At 45.2% G+C, this 18,275-nt stretch overlaps 1 protein-coding gene across 3 annotated transcripts in view; it reads left to right on the forward strand.

Annotated features, from left to right (window-relative positions):
* Positions 1-18,275, forward strand: part of LOC311516100 (t-SNARE domain-containing protein 1-like) — a 698,551-nt gene that overhangs the window by 125,220 nt on the left and 555,056 nt on the right. The window contains exon 3 of one of the 3 annotated variants that reach the window (XM_084619793.1): positions 16,817-16,902. The exons of the other annotated variants lie outside the window; for them this stretch is intronic. The gene's annotated coding sequence lies outside the window, so the exon portion shown is untranslated. The remainder of the gene's footprint in view (positions 1-16,816; positions 16,903-18,275) is intronic. 3 annotated transcript variants of the gene reach the window in all.

Here is an 18,275-nt window from a genome sequence, read left to right on the forward strand (position 1 = left end):
AGTCTGTCCCAGACCTTCAGGGGGGATGGTCGGCCTTCTAAGCAGGAGACAGGCAGCTCGGACAGAGCAGTGCTGGGCAGGCTCGGGGAGCATAGAAGGGCTCCAGCCCAATACCTGCCAGATTGCGGGCCCTGATAGAAAGGGCCTAGAGAGTGCGAAGGGCCGGAGGGGAAGTGGCCCAGGGATAGTTAAACAAGGGAAGAGATGGCAGGCAGGGAGGCTGCCACTAGAGGGTCCCTGGGTCGGGACCCAGAGTAGTGGGTGAGCCTGGGTCCCTCTCTTCCTCCTTGTACAGCACCTGGCCATGGAAGGGTGGCCGTGACAGGCCCTTGAACAGAGGGGCTAGACTCGAGGGGCTGTGGTTGGCCACTGCAGCAGGAGCGAACTGGAAAGACTGCTGTTAACACCTCTCCCCCGCCCCCCACCCCCCCAGGAAGGGGGCGAGTGTGGTGGACTTGGGGGCACTGCTGGAGGGCAGTGTCCGGAAGAGGATGCCACGAGCTGGGAGCAACATGGGTCGAGACGCCAGTCAAGGGCGAGAGACGGACGGGACACCACCGGCAGAGGGTGCTCCACATGAACTGAGCTATTTCCCAGAGGTACCAACAGGAGGCGCTGCGGTGGTGAGTCCCAACCCTGTCGCAGTCATTTGTCTAGTTTTCCAGCCAACATAACTTGTGCCCAGCCAGGTAAGCATTGTTTACACCAAACTTAATGGTGGCTATTTAGAGTGCAACTGCACTAGGCAGACACTGAAGAATAATAAGACTTTTTAAAATCTGCATGTGCTGCTGAGCATCTGTGCTTTTTGTCCCTGTCCCCTACAGCTCGGTAATAAGTTGGCTTACATGTTACAATTGTATTACAAAACCCCTTTTTTTTTTCTTTTTTTTTTTTAATGTGTAATATATTAGACTTGTTCTGTCTTAAAAAGCCCCAGAAAAAAACCATCCAGTTGCTCCTGTCCAATTGTGGGAGGATGCTGGAGAATCTCATTATAGCCGACTGGCTCTTTTAATGTGAAATGTGATTCCATAAATACAACCAATTAATGAAATAGGAAGAGCAGAGCTAGAATGTGCTTCTCCTCCCCGTTCCCGTTCCCTTTGGCTTGAAGCCTCCCTTATGACCGAAGATGAGAGTGAGCGAGGGAGAGAGTCTGATTGCTTGTATAGTTCAGATGGGGGGCACTTAAAGAAGCTAAATCGTTCTGTTATCTTGGATGGAACCCAACTGGCAGCATCTGGAAGTGCCTTCTTGACAATCCGCAGTACATAGTTAACCTGCTAGTACTCAAGCCATTAAGCTAAAACTGCTCAAGATTAAGTTGTCCGTAGCGGCTGTGAAATATTCAAAGTTATTTGGTTTTTTTGATTAATCCACTTTTATTTTGGTGCTGCTTCATTATTCTCTGATGCCATCTTATGAGAGACTCTGCATGAGGTGATACAGATTCGGCTCGGAGGCACGGTTAGGGGACTAATTGTTGGTGATTAAATAAATTACACACAATTATTACACACAGCCCTATTGGCTGGAAACCTGGGCATACCAGTAAATTATTTTTTCGGACCCGCTGGCTTTCATTTGCTCTGCTCTGTCTTTTTATCCTGAGACATAGAGTGGAAGGAGGACATTGGGTAAGTTTAAAGGAAAAGTCTCCAGTCCCATTGATGTCTGTAGGGTCTGGGAGAGTGCTCTGCATTTTCCTGGGTCTGCTCCAAAGCAGGCAAGCTACATAAGCACTAACACACCTTGCTTTCTTACTTCTCTCTTTTGTCCTCAGATTTTTAAATGATGTGTAACGGTTCTCATATAAATCTGTTTTCCTGCCTAGAATGTAACTAGTGGAAGCTCCAGCCTTGATACACTGAAAACTGGTCTTGACAATGCGATGGAGAATAGACCAATGGTACAATGCTCCACTGGCCCCAGATGGATGGATTTGATTCTCTAATTAGATCTTTTCTATCTTTGGTTTCTAGGCCGTTGTATAGACTGTACCATTAAGGGATCTTGCCATTCTGCTGCAGCATGTTCACTTGAACTGAATAAAAGCCTCACTAATAATCATAATTTTATATTTATATGGCCCTCTTCACTTGGCTGGATCTGTAATTTTTCCATTACATACACAAATAGCAGTTTTGTCCTTGGCAGAAACAAAATGTCATAAATTGGAGTTATTTTTAATTGATATTTCTAACCTTAATTGTGGCAGGTTGTTGGTTCTTCAGACTTTTCCTCTGGAATGAAATACACAGGTAGCGTTTTCACACTGTTGAAAGGCACAAAAAATGAAACCCAATACATTCTGTTCTTGTTTGTCAATGGGAAGAAATAGCCATTTAAAATATGAATAATGTAGATGGGATGCAGGAGTTTATGGGAAATGTTGAACCAGTTCTGCTCATTGAAACGAACTGAAAGTTCACTCAGTAAGGAGCCACTCTTTGCTATGAATAAACTGTGAAAAGTGCATTTGGAAATGATTTTTAATGATAAAACTGACATTTTGGACTCCTGGATGGCCATGTGGGAGCCCAGTATGTACACTACGAGACTGTGAAATGGGACTAGTTGCTAATAAAAGAAGAGAAAAAAAAAGAGGACATTTCTAGAGCATCTTCTATTCTGAAGTTGGTTGGGGTTATATGAGTGTAAGTGAGAGCAGAATTTGGCTGGTTACATATACAGTAAATACTTTGCCCAATGCTGAAATGCAGCCCCTTCTGGGGTGGGAGGATAGTACCTATTTAACAGCATACAGAAACACTATCTAACAGTTTCACACAGGAAGCTTTCCAGAGTGAGAATTTTAGGGAGGTTGAATGGTACTATCCAAGTGGGAATTTAGCCAGGACACTTGGGTTCGTGTCCTCTTTTAGGGAGGAGGAAAAATGTGCCGAGGGATCCTTTAATGCTCCCCAACTGAAAGTCCCAAGGGACAAGTAGCGGGTTGTATGAGTCTCTCCATTGAATTTCTATCTGCTGTGTTGTCGGTTTTCTCCTGGACAGCAATTTCTGGTCAGTCTGTTGGTGCGTTTTGTAGGATGGCATGTTACTGATGCCTTTCTGCATCTTCAGTGAGAGTAGACTGAGTACCCAGCTGTGGATTAGCGTGGGTTGATTATGGTGGCAGATTGAGCACCTAATTATTTGATCCTGGAGCACCTTTTGGCCAATGTGTTCTGGATTTGGGGCATGCTTGTTGCTAATGCCCAAGATCTTGTTAAGAGTCTGCCCGTTAAAACACACAACCTGGCGGAGTGTTTCTCTTTTCTTCTCTTTCCAGGTATGTCATAGGGTAGAAACTTACTAATTCACCGTCATGAATTTAAATGAAAATGAATTAAGTTTTTTTTTTTTTTTTGAAATTTAAATAACCCTCTGCACATTGTGCAAGTGCAGAAGAACTGAGTGGAACAAGCAAGTGGAATGGGAAAGTCGCATTCATGAGCCGAAATTTGATCTAATTAGTGTTACTGAAGCCTGGTGGGATGATTTGCATAATTGGAATGTCAGAATCACTGGTTATTACCTGTGTAGGAAGGAGAGAGTTGATAAAAATGGATGTGTGTGCGTGTGAGGCAGTGACACTCTCCATTAAAGACACCGTTACTTGTTTTAAAGTCACTGATAACTCAGGAGAACAGGATCTTGAAATCATACATATAGGCAGAGGGTGAACCATGGGCTTGGGGAGGCGAGCCACTGGCCCAGCCTTCCTCTTCTGCCTGAGGCTCTGCCCCTCCCACCTCCCTTCCCCCACCAGAGCCCAAAGCCCCTCCCCCACACGACCACCAGTCGTCTCCCCCCCCCCCACGCCCAAGCATCCCGGGCGGCCTGACCCTCCGAAGCCCCAGAGTGCCAAGTGGGCAGTGCCCCCCCGAACACTGGGCGGGCGGCACAAGCACTGGCTCCAGCCACCCAGAGTCCCTGGCTGCAGGCCGGCCCCAGCCACGGGGGAAGAACTGCAGAGCGCCAGTGAGAAGCAGGAGGGAACCTGCGGGCGGAGCATGGGCGGGACCACATAGCGCTGTTTGGGGAGGCACAGCCTCCCCTAGCCTTTTATCCTCGCCACCCATGATCATACAGATCAGTGTGCTAACTAAACCCAAGAAAGAGGTACTGGCAAGGCTGTGATATAGACCACTGAATCAACTGAAAGAACAGGATGAGTTACTCCGCAAGCACCTCTCTGTAATGTGTGGAAAGAAAAACTGTGTTATGTAGGACTTCAGTTTGGGAGATGTATGCTGGAGGTCTCCTGCAGGCAGTAGTAAAACATTATTTAGAGTTTCTAAAAAATATCGATTTTCTGACACACAAGATTTTTCACCCAACATGAAGTAACTCTATCTTGAATCTCATTATTACAGATAAAGATGAATTGATCTCTGGGCTGGAAATTGCAGAGGGACCAATGATCATGACCTGATCACATTTGATATGAGCAAAGAGAAGACAGTCCCAGTGAGTTATGTGTATACATGGTGTTTGGCCAATGTACATGGCAGAGGGGCATTGCTGGCACATGATGCCATATATCACATTGGTAGATGTGCAGGTGAATGAGTCTCTGATAGTGTGGCTGATGTGATTAGGCCCTACGATGGTGTCCCCTGAATAGATATGTGGACACAGTTGGCAACGGGCTTTGTTGCAAGGATAGGTTCCTGGGTTAGTGTTTTGGTTGTGTGGTGTGTGGTTGCTGGTAAGTATTTGCTTCAGGCTGGGGAGCTGTCTGTAAGCAAGGACTGGCCTGTCTCCCAAAATCTGTGAGAGTGTTGGGTCGTCCTTCAGGATAGGTTGTAGATACTTGATGATGCATTGGAGAGGTTTTAGTTGGGGGCTGAAGGTGATGGCTAGTGGCGTTTTGTTATTTTCTTTATTGGGCCTGTCCTGTAGTAGGTAACTTCTGGGTACTCTTCTGGCTCTGTCAGTCTGTTTCTTCACTTCCGCAGGTGGGTATTGTAGTTGTAAGAATGCTTGATAGAGATCTTGTAGGTGTTTGTCTCTGTCTGAGGGGTTGGAGCTCTACAATACAACCGCATTTGTTCCACCACTTCCCTTCACATCAGGCACACTGTCAGAGGCTCGTTCACTTGCACATCTACTAATGTGATATATGCCATCATGTGCCAGCAATGCCCCTCTGCCACGTACATTGGCCAAACCGGACAGTCTCTACGTAAAAAAATAAATGGACACAAATCAGACGTCAAGAATTATAACATTCAAAAACCAGTCAGAGAACACTTCAATCTCCCTGGTCACTTGATTACAGACCTAAAAGTTGCAATTCTTCAACAAAAAACCTTCAGAAACAGACTCCAACGAGAGACTGCTAAATTGGAATTAATTTGCAAACTGGACACCATTACATTAGGCTTGAATAAAGACTGGGAGTGGATGTGTCATTCCACAAAGTAAAACTATTTCCCCATGTTTATTTCTCCCCCTGCCCCCACGGTTCCTCACACGTTCTTGTCAACTGCTGGAAATGGCCCACCTTGATTATCACTACAAAAGGTTTTTTACTCTCCTGCTGGTAATAGCTCACCTTACCTGATCACTCTGGTTACAGTCTGTATGGTAACACCCATTGTTTCATGTTCTCTGTGTATATAAAATCTCCCCACTGTATTTTCCACTGAATGCATCCAAAGAAGTGAGCTGTAGCTCGTGAAAGTTTATGCTCAAATAAATTTGTTAGTCTCTAAGGTGCAACAAGTCCTTTTTTTTTTTTGTGGACACAGACTAACACAGCTGCTACTCTGAAACCTGACATTTTTAACAGTAACACCAAGGAGTCCGGTGGCACCTTTAAAGACGAACAGATATATTTGAGCATAAGCTGTTAGGGGTAAAAACCCCACTTCTTTTACCCCAAAGCTTATGCTCAAATAAATATGTTCGTCTTTAAGGTACCACCGGACTCCTTGTTGTTTTTATGGATACAGACTAACATGGCTACCCCTAGATTTTTAACAGTGAGGATGATTAACTATTGGAGCAAACTACCAAGGGAAGTGGTGGATTCTCCACTGTAATTCCACTCTCCAAGGTAAATGAGGTTCAAACGCAAACCATCAGCATATCAGAAGAATCAAAAGTCAATTAAATTTTAAAAATCTTGTCAGTTTTAATAATCTGAAGCAGTGTTTGTGAAATAGGGAAAGACTTTTAAAAATAATGCAATGGACTTGTGTTTGTGCTCATGTGTGCATAACACTGCTCTCCACTGGACAGACCCAGAGCAAGTCTGCTATGTTTCCAAGACTCTATACTGCTTAGAGGTAAACAGTGACTCTCTTAGTTGCTCTGCTTTTGAAGCAGGTGAATCGGAATTCTGTTTATCCTGCTTGCAACTGTGAAGTGCTGAGTAACTGTGCCCAATGTGAAATCTTAGGTGATCATAGATTTGTTAAAAGAAAAGGAGTACTTGTGGCACCTTAGAGACTAACCAATTTATTTGAGCATGAGCTTTCGTGAGCTACAGCTCACTTCATCGGATGCATGCCGTGGAAACTGCAGCAGACTTTATTTATACACAGAGAATATGAAAAAATACCTCCTCCCACCCCACTGTCCTGCTGGTAATAGCTTATCTAAAGTGATCATCAGGTGGGCCGGATTTGTGCTGGAAACGGCCCACCTTGATTATCATACACATTGTAAGGAGAGTGTCACTTTACATAAGCTATTACCAGCAGGAGAGTGGGGTGGGGGGAGAGAGAACCTTTTGTAGTGATAAACACCCATTTTTTCATGATTTGTGTGTATAAAAACAAACATCTTCTGTATTTTCCACAGTATGCATCCGATGAAGTGAGCTGTAGCTCACGAAAGCTTATGCTCAAATAAATTGGTTAGTCTCTAAGGTGCCACAAGTACTCCTTTTCTTTTTGCGAATACAGACTAACACGGCTGTTACTCTGAAACCATAGATTTGTTACAATCTCAAAAAATAAATCTCATCTGAAATCACTATTTCAGCTTTTTTTCCACCATTAAACTGTGTTGTGAATTTTTCATGGTTGTGATGCATCCCCCTGTTGCCTAATATGCACATTGCAAGTTCTGTCTTTGTTTAGTTTGTGCTCGGTGCCTTGAACCATTGGGCCTTGATGTGTGCCCATGGCCACTGTGGTACAAAAAATAAACTGGCCCAGGTTGGCTGCAAATTGAGACTCAGTTCGTAGGAAAGGTTTGTGAACCTGTGATGGGGTCCCTCGGGTGCAACCTGGACTGCTGGAGAGTCTTCCAAACCCACCGCCTGGGCTGTCCTTCACACTCTGATGCTCATGTCAAGCTCCAAGCCTCTGACAGGCACTGCACTTACACAGCCACTCACAAAAACAACGAGGAGTCCTTGTGGCACCTCAGAGACTAACACATCTATTTGGGCATAAGCTTTCGTGGGCTAAAACCCACCTCATCAGATGCATGGAGTGAAAAATACAGTAGGCAGGACAGGAAAAGATGGGAGTTGCCTTACCAAGTTGGGGGGTGAGAGCTAAAAAGGCCAATTCAATCAGGGTGGATGTGGCCCATTCCCAACAGTTGACAAGAAGGAGTGAGTATCAACTGAGGGAAAATTACTTTTTGTTGTGACCCAGCCACTCCCAGTCTTTATTCAGGCCTAATTTGATGGTGTCAAGTTTGCAAATTAAAGCTTATGCCCAAATACATTTCTTAGTCTCTAGGGTGCCACAAGGACTCCTTGTTGTTTTTGCTGATACAGACTAACACGGCTACCCCTCTGAAACCTACAGCCACCCACAGGCAGGAACACACTCAACTTGGTTACATGAATGCTCTCCCAGCCACTCATGAGCCATCAATAGGGAGGCTCCAGCCAGTTCCCCCGAGCTCTAAGCTTTGCACCCCAGAACTGTACCGTCTTACAGTGAAAGTTTAAGTAGTTCGCCACTCCCTTAGTGTGAAATGGACACACACTTGCCTTTGTAGTCTGAGCTGAGATCCCCCAAGCAGTTCTTCCAAAAACACAGAGTTTTAGGTAAAAATATAAAACAGATTTATTAACTATGGAAAGAGATTTTAAGTGATTATAAGTAGCAGGCAGAGAGATTAGAGTTGGTTACTTCAGAAACAAAAATAAATGTAAAAAGAAAAGGAGTACTTGTGAGACTAACAAAGTGCCACAAGTACTCCTTTTCTTTTTGCGAATACAGACTAACACGGCTGCTACTCTAAAAAATAAATGTGCAGCCTAAATTCTAATTTAAACAGACTAAGCAAGATTTGAATCAAGCCGTGTCTCATCCTAACAGATGGTACAAGCAGCTTACAGTGCCTCAATACAGAGACTGAACCCTATTCCAGCCTGGGACCAAACTCCCTCGTTCAAAGTCTTTTTCTTCCAGATGATTTTCCAGGTGTTGAGTTGGGGGAGTGGGGCGGGGGAAGGGAAGAGGCAAAGTGATGAAGTCACTCTCCCTCTTTTATACTTTTTTCCAGCTGGCTAGAAAGACCCTTGCTGTGACCTGTGTTAGTCCATAGCATAGGTACTTTCTCGGAGAAGTCTCTGGGATAGTGGATTGGGTGTGGATGAGCCATTAACCCCTGTCTGGCTGGTGATTGCTCCCCCGTTTGTTGTATGCCCTGGGTGTTCCTGAATTCACAACATATAACAATACTTCAAAACTTCACATACAATCCAACAGGATATTAGTGTTGAACAGATCAAGACTTTTAAAATAATTCCTCACTAGGTTTGCTTTGTACAAAACACATCATAATTATATGACAGAGGTGAATATGGGGATTCCAGGCTGCTGCTTTGAGGTACAGAGTGTCCTAGAACCTCAGTGAAAATTTCAACAAATCTAGGATGAATTACAGGTTTTTCGTTAGACCACATGTTTTCAGGCTTGGTTGCAAATGTTTCACCCAAAAATATTTCAGGCTTGGTTGCAAATAGTGAAAACCCATGTGCCCTACTTAATCAGATTCATGTGGGTAAGGAGGAGAATGTTCTTGGGGGTTTGGAGAATCCCTGTAGTCTGATCACTCTCGTGTCGGGGGGTGGGGAAGAAAACCTGGATTTGTGCTGGAAATGGCCCACCTTGATTATCATACACATTGTAAGGAGAGTGTCACTTTACATAAGCTATTACCAGCAGGAGAGTGGGGTGGGGGGAGAGAAAACCTTTTGTAGTGATAAACACCCATTTTTTCATGATTTGTGTGTATAAAAACAAACATCTTCTGTATTTTCCACAGTATGCATCCGATGAAGTGAGATGTAGCTCACGAAAGCTTATGCTCAAATAAATTGGTTAGTCTCTAAGGTGCCACAAGTACTCCTTTTCTTTTTGCGAATACAGACTGACATGGCTGTTACTCTGAAACTCTCGTTACAGTGTGTATGGTAACACCCATTGTTTCATGTTCTCTATGTATATAAATCTCCCCACTGTATTTTCCACGGCATGCATCCGATGAAGTGAGCTGTCGCTCACGAAAGCTTATGCTCAGATAAATTGGTTAGTCTCTAAGGTGCCACAAGTACTCCTTTTCTTTTTGAGGATACAGACTAACATGGCTGCTACTCTGAGAAATGTAGTCTGTGTGTATCTTTTTCTCTCACTTTACTTATCACATGGGCAGTAGTTCGTAGATTGCTAAGACCAGAAGGAGCAGTGGCATTCCTTTACTCTGATTTCTTGCAGAACCCAGACCTTGAAATGTCAACAAGTGGTTCATTCATCAAGCCCCTAATTTTTGGGTGAGCTACAGCAGATCGTTTAGAAAGACATCCAGTCTTGGTTCAAAGACCTCAAGTGATGGTCTACCCCATCCCTTGGTGAATGTTTGTAGCTGTTAGTTTTCTTCAATGTTCAAAATGTGCATCCAATTTCCCTTTTGATCTTTGCTGACTTCAGCTTCCGGCCACTGGATATTGTTATCCCTGGTGACATAAGGAGTAAAAAATATTTCAGTGCAATGTGATTTTTGAATTGAGCTGAAGTAGGGAGAAAGGAAAAAGCTATAAAGCTAGAATTAGGAGCTTTTAAATAGCTAATACATAGCACTTATATTCTGCATCAGGGCTTAAATATCTTGGTTAAATGGCTCAATCAATAGAGTTTCCTCCCCCGATCATATTGATTGTTATGTTTAAGACAGAGATTTCATATTATTCTTGTCTCTGTGTTAGGTGAGCAAGAAGTTGTTTTAAAAACTTTAGTTCTAAAATGTCATTCCTGATTGAAAATTTTTTATGAAATGTTAATTTTTTGGGGGTGGAGGGTTGTTTCTATGGGAGATGGCAACTGTGTGGAACATGTATTATCGATCCTTGGAAAGTGTGGAAGAAAAATCCAGGCTTTGTACAAACCTTAGAAGCCTTTTTCTGTCTCTTATTTACCATATGTCATGTCAAGTAATTGTAAGCTTTATGTATTATCTCCTTTGTTCGTAAATATTTTTCTTCTGCTGTCCTTCCCTTTTTAGTGCACAGAACACTCCTGTAAACAAGATGGTACATCTTTAAAGCTCTTGAGTGGCAGAGGAAGGATAATAAGACTAAGAAAAATGAACTCTCTCCAGACCCTGTGAATGGCCTGAACTAAACAGAGCACATGGTGACTCACATACGTTTGCTTTGTAGTGGCAATTATCAGAACCAGGGCAGTAGGAACATGCCAATGCGGAGGTTAAAGGGCTACTCTTTGCAAAAACACTCCTGAACACCAAATCCAGAGTAAGGGCCCAGTCATGTGAGGTGTTGAGCACCTTCAGCTTCCTTTGGCTTTCTTGTGGTATAAGGCCTCCATCTTGTATGGTGTCTTTTATTTAAAAATGGAACCCGGAATTAAATAACAATAGAGGGAGCTGGAAATGAAGAGGCAAGGGAGGAGCGAGATGCTTTCAGCTGAGATTTGCAATTAGATGGAGCGTTTGGGTGTTTGGCTCTGAGGAGAGATGCAGAGGAGAAGGCACTTGCCCTGAGAGTGACAAGAACGTGTGGATGGTCAAAGAGACTAGTATGAGCAGAGGGAGTTGGGATGGGAATAGATGCACAAGGTTCACTTGGATTTGTTAAAGCCTGACTGATTTTTTTAACAATACAAATGGAGTGGAACTCACTGTAAGGGCCATGTCTGACCTTTCCCATAAGTGACTCTTTTAAAACATATAGTAAAATTTTGTCTGAACTTGAGCTTGAAGTGCTCTCTACTCTGAGGCTACTTTTAGCTGATATATTTGATGAAGTCATTTAGGACAGGGATTAGTACAAAGCATTATTATCCCTGTGTTTTGCTCTACTTTTCAAAGCACTGGCCTGTTTTAATTAACCCTTGCTGGGCAGGTAAGTATTATCCTTATTTGACAGAGAAACTGAGTACAGTGAGGGAAAATGACTTGCCCATGGCCACGGAGGGAGTCAGTGGCAGAGCCGATATTGTAACACAGGCGTCCCTGTCACCCATTTGCGTGGGCAGACCTCCCCACCATGCTGCCATTATCTATAGGAAACTGTGGTGACAGGTAAGGTACAAAGACATAGACAGCCTGTGTTTGTAGTTTAGCGTGCACCTTCACTTGTTCTAAGTAGAGTTGGCTTCCCAGGTTTTTGAAACGTCTTTGTGCCCATCGAGCACCAATGATAGCTGTGAGCCATGAGGATGTGTGGATGGAAGAGGAAATGTCTCATTTTTCCTCCTTCCTCTCTGACTTCCCCCACATGGGAAGCATGTGTCCTTGCTGGAGAATCCAGTGCTTGAGGTGGAAAGGAACCTTCACTAATTTAAAGCTGCCTATTTACTCATTTAGAGGGAAGAAAGAGGGCAGCATTCCTGGCTTCTCCCAGATCTTGCCGGTGTAATTTCCATGGTGCTGTTACCGCAGTGTCAGGTGTGGGACAGGTGGGTTCAGGGAAGGGGGTAAAATGCATGGGGCAGTTTTGTTTATGACATAGGAAGAAGTCAGGTTAGAGTAAGGGTTTGTGGGGCTGAGAGTCAGGGCATAGATCAGCTAGCAAAGCTCAGCCTTCTCCCACCCTGCACTGACCTGCCACTCACCTCTTCCCATACTCTCTGAGGGGCTCTTCCACCTGCTTTCCCTGGAGCTGACAAGCTCCCTGCCAGGGCTGGTTCAGACAATGCTGCCAAACCTGCAGGCACAGAGTGGCCTGGGTCATGTGAGCTCCGCTCACACTGGCAAGCTGGTGCCACATGGCGTTGCTCCGAGCTGCTTGGGCTGGCAGCCGGTAGCCCTTTCCAAAATTTTACCATTGGTGGGTATGTTCCCTGCTGACTCCCCCTCCACACCCGCCTGTTAGGGCCCAGCACTGGGGCCTTAGTGTCGGGGAGCAGGCTGCACACTGAATCGCGGGCCTTGGCATACAAGGGGCTGCTCAAATGGCTTTCTAGGGGGAGTGGCATTGGTTGAACTGATTACACCCCGGCATTCGGCATTTCTGCCTTGCTCTGTCAGCTGCTTTGTGCTCAGGGCACTGAGCTGAAGTGGGCTGATGGCTCTTGAATTTCAAAGCCCTGACTCGTTTTCACTCGTGCCCTTCTGGATCTGGGAGCTCGGGCTGTTCTTCCCTCCTCGCTGCAGTTGGCTCTGCAGTAGAGCCCCTCTGGGGAATCAGGACTCAAGGCCCCCTCTGTATGTCCCCTTTAATGTTGCACCCTGCTTCTGGGGAGCAAGGCCAGCAACGAATATGGTGTTGCCAACCCCAGACATTCAAAAATCATTAGTCAGGCTCACCAAAGATCATGAGATTGGCTTTAAAATCATGACATGATGTAAACATACCAGATTTGGGTTCTCTTTATTTGCCTTCCGCTTTTGGAGCCTTTAGGGTGCACTGGGGTTACATTTTAAAGCTTTCTCCACAGCCACGAGGGCTAGAAGAGGGCTACTTTTTCTTTAAGAATTGAAGGCTGAAATCATCCCATACCCACTTGACTCCAGGCGCTGGGGCTTTAAGGAAAACAACAATGATCATGAGACTCATGACAAAATCATGAGCGTTGGTAGCACTGTGAATGGAATTAGACTGCGGTTTTCTATTGCACTTTTCAGACCCAAAGCACTTTGCGAAGCAGCGGATTAGATGCTGGTTGAGGCAGCAGGACTGCAGGCAAACTTGGCTGCTCAGCAGTAGTTTGCACTCGGCTGTGAATATCTGGATGTTTTATATTCACGAACTCAGGTATTAGATGAAAAAGATGTGAGGACAGGACAGTTCCTAGTGGGACACTGTTCGGCGAGCATCTTCAGGTTCCCTGTCTTTTGTCTAGTTTTCTTACCTCTTTCTCATGCTCTCTCTCTCCTTCATTTCTTGTGGAAAAGGGGGAAGGACAACTGACATAGGCCTCATGGTAGAAGGGATTTGTAAGTGTGATTTAGTGGCTAGGACGCTGGACTTCGGCCACATGGATTCTCTTCCTGCTTCTGCTGCTGACCAACTCTGGGTCTTGACTGGGGTCTCTAGGCAGTACTGGAAAACAAATAAATAGTAATTGAAGGAGGAGAGGACGTGGTAGGCTGGGTCAGGGTGGGAGCTCCTGAGACATCCGTGAAACTGGGAGGAGTGCATGCAGTTGGGCTGGAGACCAAGCAGTGGTTGAGATGGTGAAGAGAGGTGGGAGCTAGGTTATGAAGAGCGTTGAAGCCAGGATGGGAAGCTGAAAGGACAGGGAAAGCCAGGGAAGAAGGGACGAGTACATGGGTGAGGTGGCAGGAGCAGGGGACATTGCATTGGAAAATCCTGCTGACAGAAGGCACATCTTGGATAGGGTTCTGCTGAGCTCAGGATAGCTCACTGGGTCCCAAGCTGTGGTCTGCTGATGAGATGGCTTTTTTAGCTGATGCCTTTGAACAGAATCAGGCATTTATTGAGGGCAGGCCACAGAAAGAGGGGTTTAAAACTGGTGGGGAGGGAGGATCCCATTTTGCTCCTGGGAAGAGAGAAGTGGGTTGAGAGCCTAAACCTTCTCTTCCCCAAAAACATTCCTCTTAACTCTCATCCCAAATCGCCTGTAAAAGCAGAAGAGCCCAAAAGGTGCGATCAGTGTAATTCCACTGACCATCTCAGGAATACATGCCCTGTGCTAGGAGGAAGAGGGCAACCAATAGCTCTTGTTAGTTCTGCTGTCCTCAACACAGAAACCCCCCAAGCAATTGGAACCGATCATATTGGTTTTGTGAGGTTAGCTTCTGCAGAACCAGATATGGAGCACTTTAAGGCTGTCCAAATTGATGGCAGGGAATACTTGGGGCAGAGGGATACAGGGTCCCAGATCTCTCTGGTTAAGCAGAGTGTGGTCCCAAAGACCAGTATGCTACCTGGCCAAATGGCAGAGATTGTGGCGGTGGGCGAATTATGGCAGATTCCTCATACCACTAGCTAAAATCCATGTGTTTTGGGAAGGTTTGGAAAGTGTTTTGACTGTGGGGGTAATAGAACACCTCCTATTTGACCTGCTCCTGGGTAATGATTTTTTCCGTGTAGCTCAGGTTAAAGTATTTGCCTGCAGCAGGAGGGAGTTTTATGCTGGGACCCCCGAGGGAAAGGGTAAGGTCTCAGGAGTTGCTGAGAGAATGGGAGAGAGTCTCCTTGATTCTTCTGCAGCAGTGAGAAACCACATGCTTCCAGTGGGAGGGTGGTTGAGACCAACTCCTGCACTGCAGCTGGAGGCAACACCATATCAGGAAGGGATGAGGGTGTAATGCCTGCCAGGGAGAGAACTGTCCAGATTGTTAGCTGCCAGCAGCTTGCAGCTGAATCAGAGGCAAAACCAGGTCTAGGGAGCATAGAGCAATGTGTCCCAGAGGAGAGCCCAGAGAAGGGGCAGGGGATCTCAGAAGCCACAGAGGTGGGTGAGGATTCCTGTGACTCTGTAACACAGGGAAGCAGGGTGCTTCCAAGTATGGGAAGGGCTGAGACTAGCTCTTTTCCAGCAGAAGGCAACATGCCCTCCAGTGCAGGGGCAGGAGAGGTGTCCTCAGTGATTAAGGAAACCATCCCAGTTTTTAGCTGGCAGAGTTTTGCAGCTGAACAAGAGACAGAACCCTTCCTCGGGAGCACAGAGGAATGTGTCTTAGGACGGGACCCAGAGGAAGAAACTGAGGAAGGACTAGTAGGGGTACAAGAATGTCTCTTCCCTAGTCATTTGGGACAGGATGCCCAGGACACTCAGAGTATGGCTGGGTCAGCATCTGTGCACCCAGGCAGTCAGCCTGTGACCCAGGTTTTGAGAAGAAATGGTGTGACTGACTTCGTGGAAGGGAGCCATCACACAGCTGACTTCTCAGGGACAGAGAATGGGGTGGCAGAGGGCACACGGATGCTATTTCTGAAAAGTTTTTGGAAGGTAACTGTGTCTCTTTACATCAAGCTGCAGCTCCAAAGCGTGGGACAGCAGAGGAGTTGGGACCAGGAAATTGCCAGGGGGTCGTTTGTGAGAACAGAAGTGACCCATCTGACAGAGAAGGGAGTGTTTTCCCCCAGGCTGGTGAGACACAGAGAGCAGTTATGGGAAAGCTGCTGGGGAAAGGTGACTCTGATCAAAGGGTAAACACACCTAGCCCACAGAGCATAGGTCATAGTCTCCTGGGAAAAGGGGGCAAGGAAGGACTCAGTTCTAGGAGGGGGAAACACCGGGTAACCCCAAAAGGGGAGCTGGATTTTCTACATATGTACAGTCCTGGGGTTGGGAGACTGCTCCCCAAAGGGCCAGCCAATGTGCAGGATCCCCCTGGACCCTTATCTTGCCAGACCCTGATATAGCAAAATGCCAGAAACATGATTAAATTAAGAGCCCACACAGAAGGGAACACCGGAGGGAAAGAAAAGCCAGTAACTGATTACATGGGAGAGAGTCAAAGGACACCATGGGTAATGAACAAACTAACCTCAAACTACATTATCTGAACAGAGGGCATGGTATCATAAAGATACTAGTAAACACCCATCTGTGATACATTTTTTGGTATTAATGTTAAGTTTTGGGATAAGAATTTTGGCACGGATGTTAAACCTGGTAACGCTAGTTCTCAGTTAATACCTGTGAACAGATTTACAGCTGATCACAGTAGAGAAACCATAACAAACCTGGTTTGCTGTGTGTGTGTGTGTGAATGGGGAAACTGAGGCACACTGCCTTGTGGCCTTAATGACTGGATGCCAGGTTTACATAACACAAATTGTCTTCAAGCTAGTCAGTGACTAATCCTCTTGCAGTAAACTAAGAGGGGAGGTGTGATGCTCTGTACCTCGGGGGAACACCCTGCACCCCCATCTTCATCTTTATAAAATGACTGTGTGGTATCCAGTGCAAAGTTTATGTTGGATGTCTTCGGAAGGCTCATGATGCACTGAGCATGGTTGTTGCAGTGATGTTAAAGTCATGTAAATAAGGTTATAGGTTATAATTTCATGTATGTAGTTATAAGGCTGAAAATGTATCCTCATAGCTTAAAATAAGCCCAGGCAAAACTCTCCAAGAACAGAGAGGCAGTTCACACCTCATCAGGGCATGGATGGGACAAACCCAACCCAGCCTCACAGGAACAATGGATGCTGGCCTAGGCAGCAACAAAAGAATCTGTTAGACACTTGAGGGAGTCACCCCCTTCTTTTGGTCAGTCTGGGACTGCGTGAATGGGGAAACTGAGGCACGCTGCCTTGTGGCCTTAATGGCTGGACTGCTTGAGATAATGCTCACCCGACTCTGAAGGGGGGGCAAAGCCAAGAGGGAAGAAAGGACATGATAAAAGGGAGAGACGTTTGCCATGCTCCTCCTCTCTTTTCTACCTCCATATACAGACATCACCACCAAGTGACTGAAGTGCTGATCAAAGGGGAGAGCCTGGCTGAAGAGCAACCACCAGCCTGTGGTGAGAAGCATCTAGGTTTGTAAGGACATTGAAAGTGTTAAGATCAGCTTAGAATGCGTTTTGCTTTTATTTCATTTGACCAAATCTGACTTGTTATGCTTTGACTTACAATCATTTAAAGTCTATCTTTATAGTTAATAAACCTGTTTGTTTATTCTACCTGAAGCAGTGCGTTTGGTTTGAAGCATGTCAGAGACTCCCCTTGGGATAACAAGCCTGATACATACCAATTTCTTTGTTAAATTGATGAACTCATATAAGCTTTCAGTGTCTAGCGGGCATAACTGGACACTGCAGGACGGAGGTTCCTAGGGTTGTGTCTGGGTCCGGAGATAATGGCTAATGTCATTCAGTTGTAAGTAGCTGGGAACAGCTTAGATGCCAGAGGCTGTGCGTGAATAGCCAAAGAGTGGGGGTTCTTACACCAGAGCAGGGTAAGCCTGGCTCCCAGAGTCAAGGGTTGGAGTGACCTAGCAGATCACCAGTCCAGATAACACCAGAAGGGAAAGTCACACACATACCCACAGTTTTTTCTGTTTGCTGGTCCCCTTAAATCCACACTCACTCAGGGTCCCAAAGCTGTTCCAGTAAACAAAAACAGCAGGCATCTCAAGCTGTGACCTAGAATTTAATCTGTCATCCAAGATTTACTAACTTTCCATGCAGTTAAATTCTCCTTTTACTGCATGTGTTTAGTTCATCTAGTGCTATATTTACTACAATAGATAATATGAAAGGTCTTGTACATGCTGACATAAAAGGAGATTTTTGTTCAGAGTTGTGTTTGCATAAAAGAAGCGCTGTGGTAGGAGAGATACAGTGACTGTTGTAAACTTCCATTATCAAACAAAGGTTTAATGTTGTACTGAGATCAGAGGGAAAGATAGATGTGTGTAATATAATAATTCATAGAGAACAACACTAATGGAAAGTAGAACACACTCTGTTTGCAGCAGGCATTCCTTTGTAAAAAGGATATTAGAAGACCAAACAACAAAAAACATCTGTTTTAATATTTAATGCAGAAGGGCAAAGGTGCAATTTGTCTATATAATTTAAATACTTCCACCTAAATAGAAGTAAGAATAGAGTGTAAACAGCTACCAGGGAGGAAAGTTGTGTTTGCTCTTTCAGTTACATACTGAGAGTAAAATAACATATTTGTTGTTGGGGATTGAAATTGACTTGGATCAATGGTTTTTAAGACCTGTGCTTTGAAGGGGGTTACTGATCCTGAAAGCAGGGCAATGAAAAATCTCACACGCCTGATAAGAAATGGGCAGAGTTCTCTAGAGATTGACATGGCTTAAGCCATCATTTTCTGCAGGGTGCATGAGATCATTAAAATAAACGGTTCCCAGTTCTAATGGTTGTGGAGATAACCTTCC

This window comes from Lepidochelys olivacea, assembly GCF_965140295.1.
Source record: "Lepidochelys olivacea isolate rLepOli2 genome assembly, chromosome: 2".
In the NCBI taxonomy this organism is placed as follows: domain Eukaryota; kingdom Metazoa; phylum Chordata; order Testudines; family Cheloniidae; genus Lepidochelys; species Lepidochelys olivacea.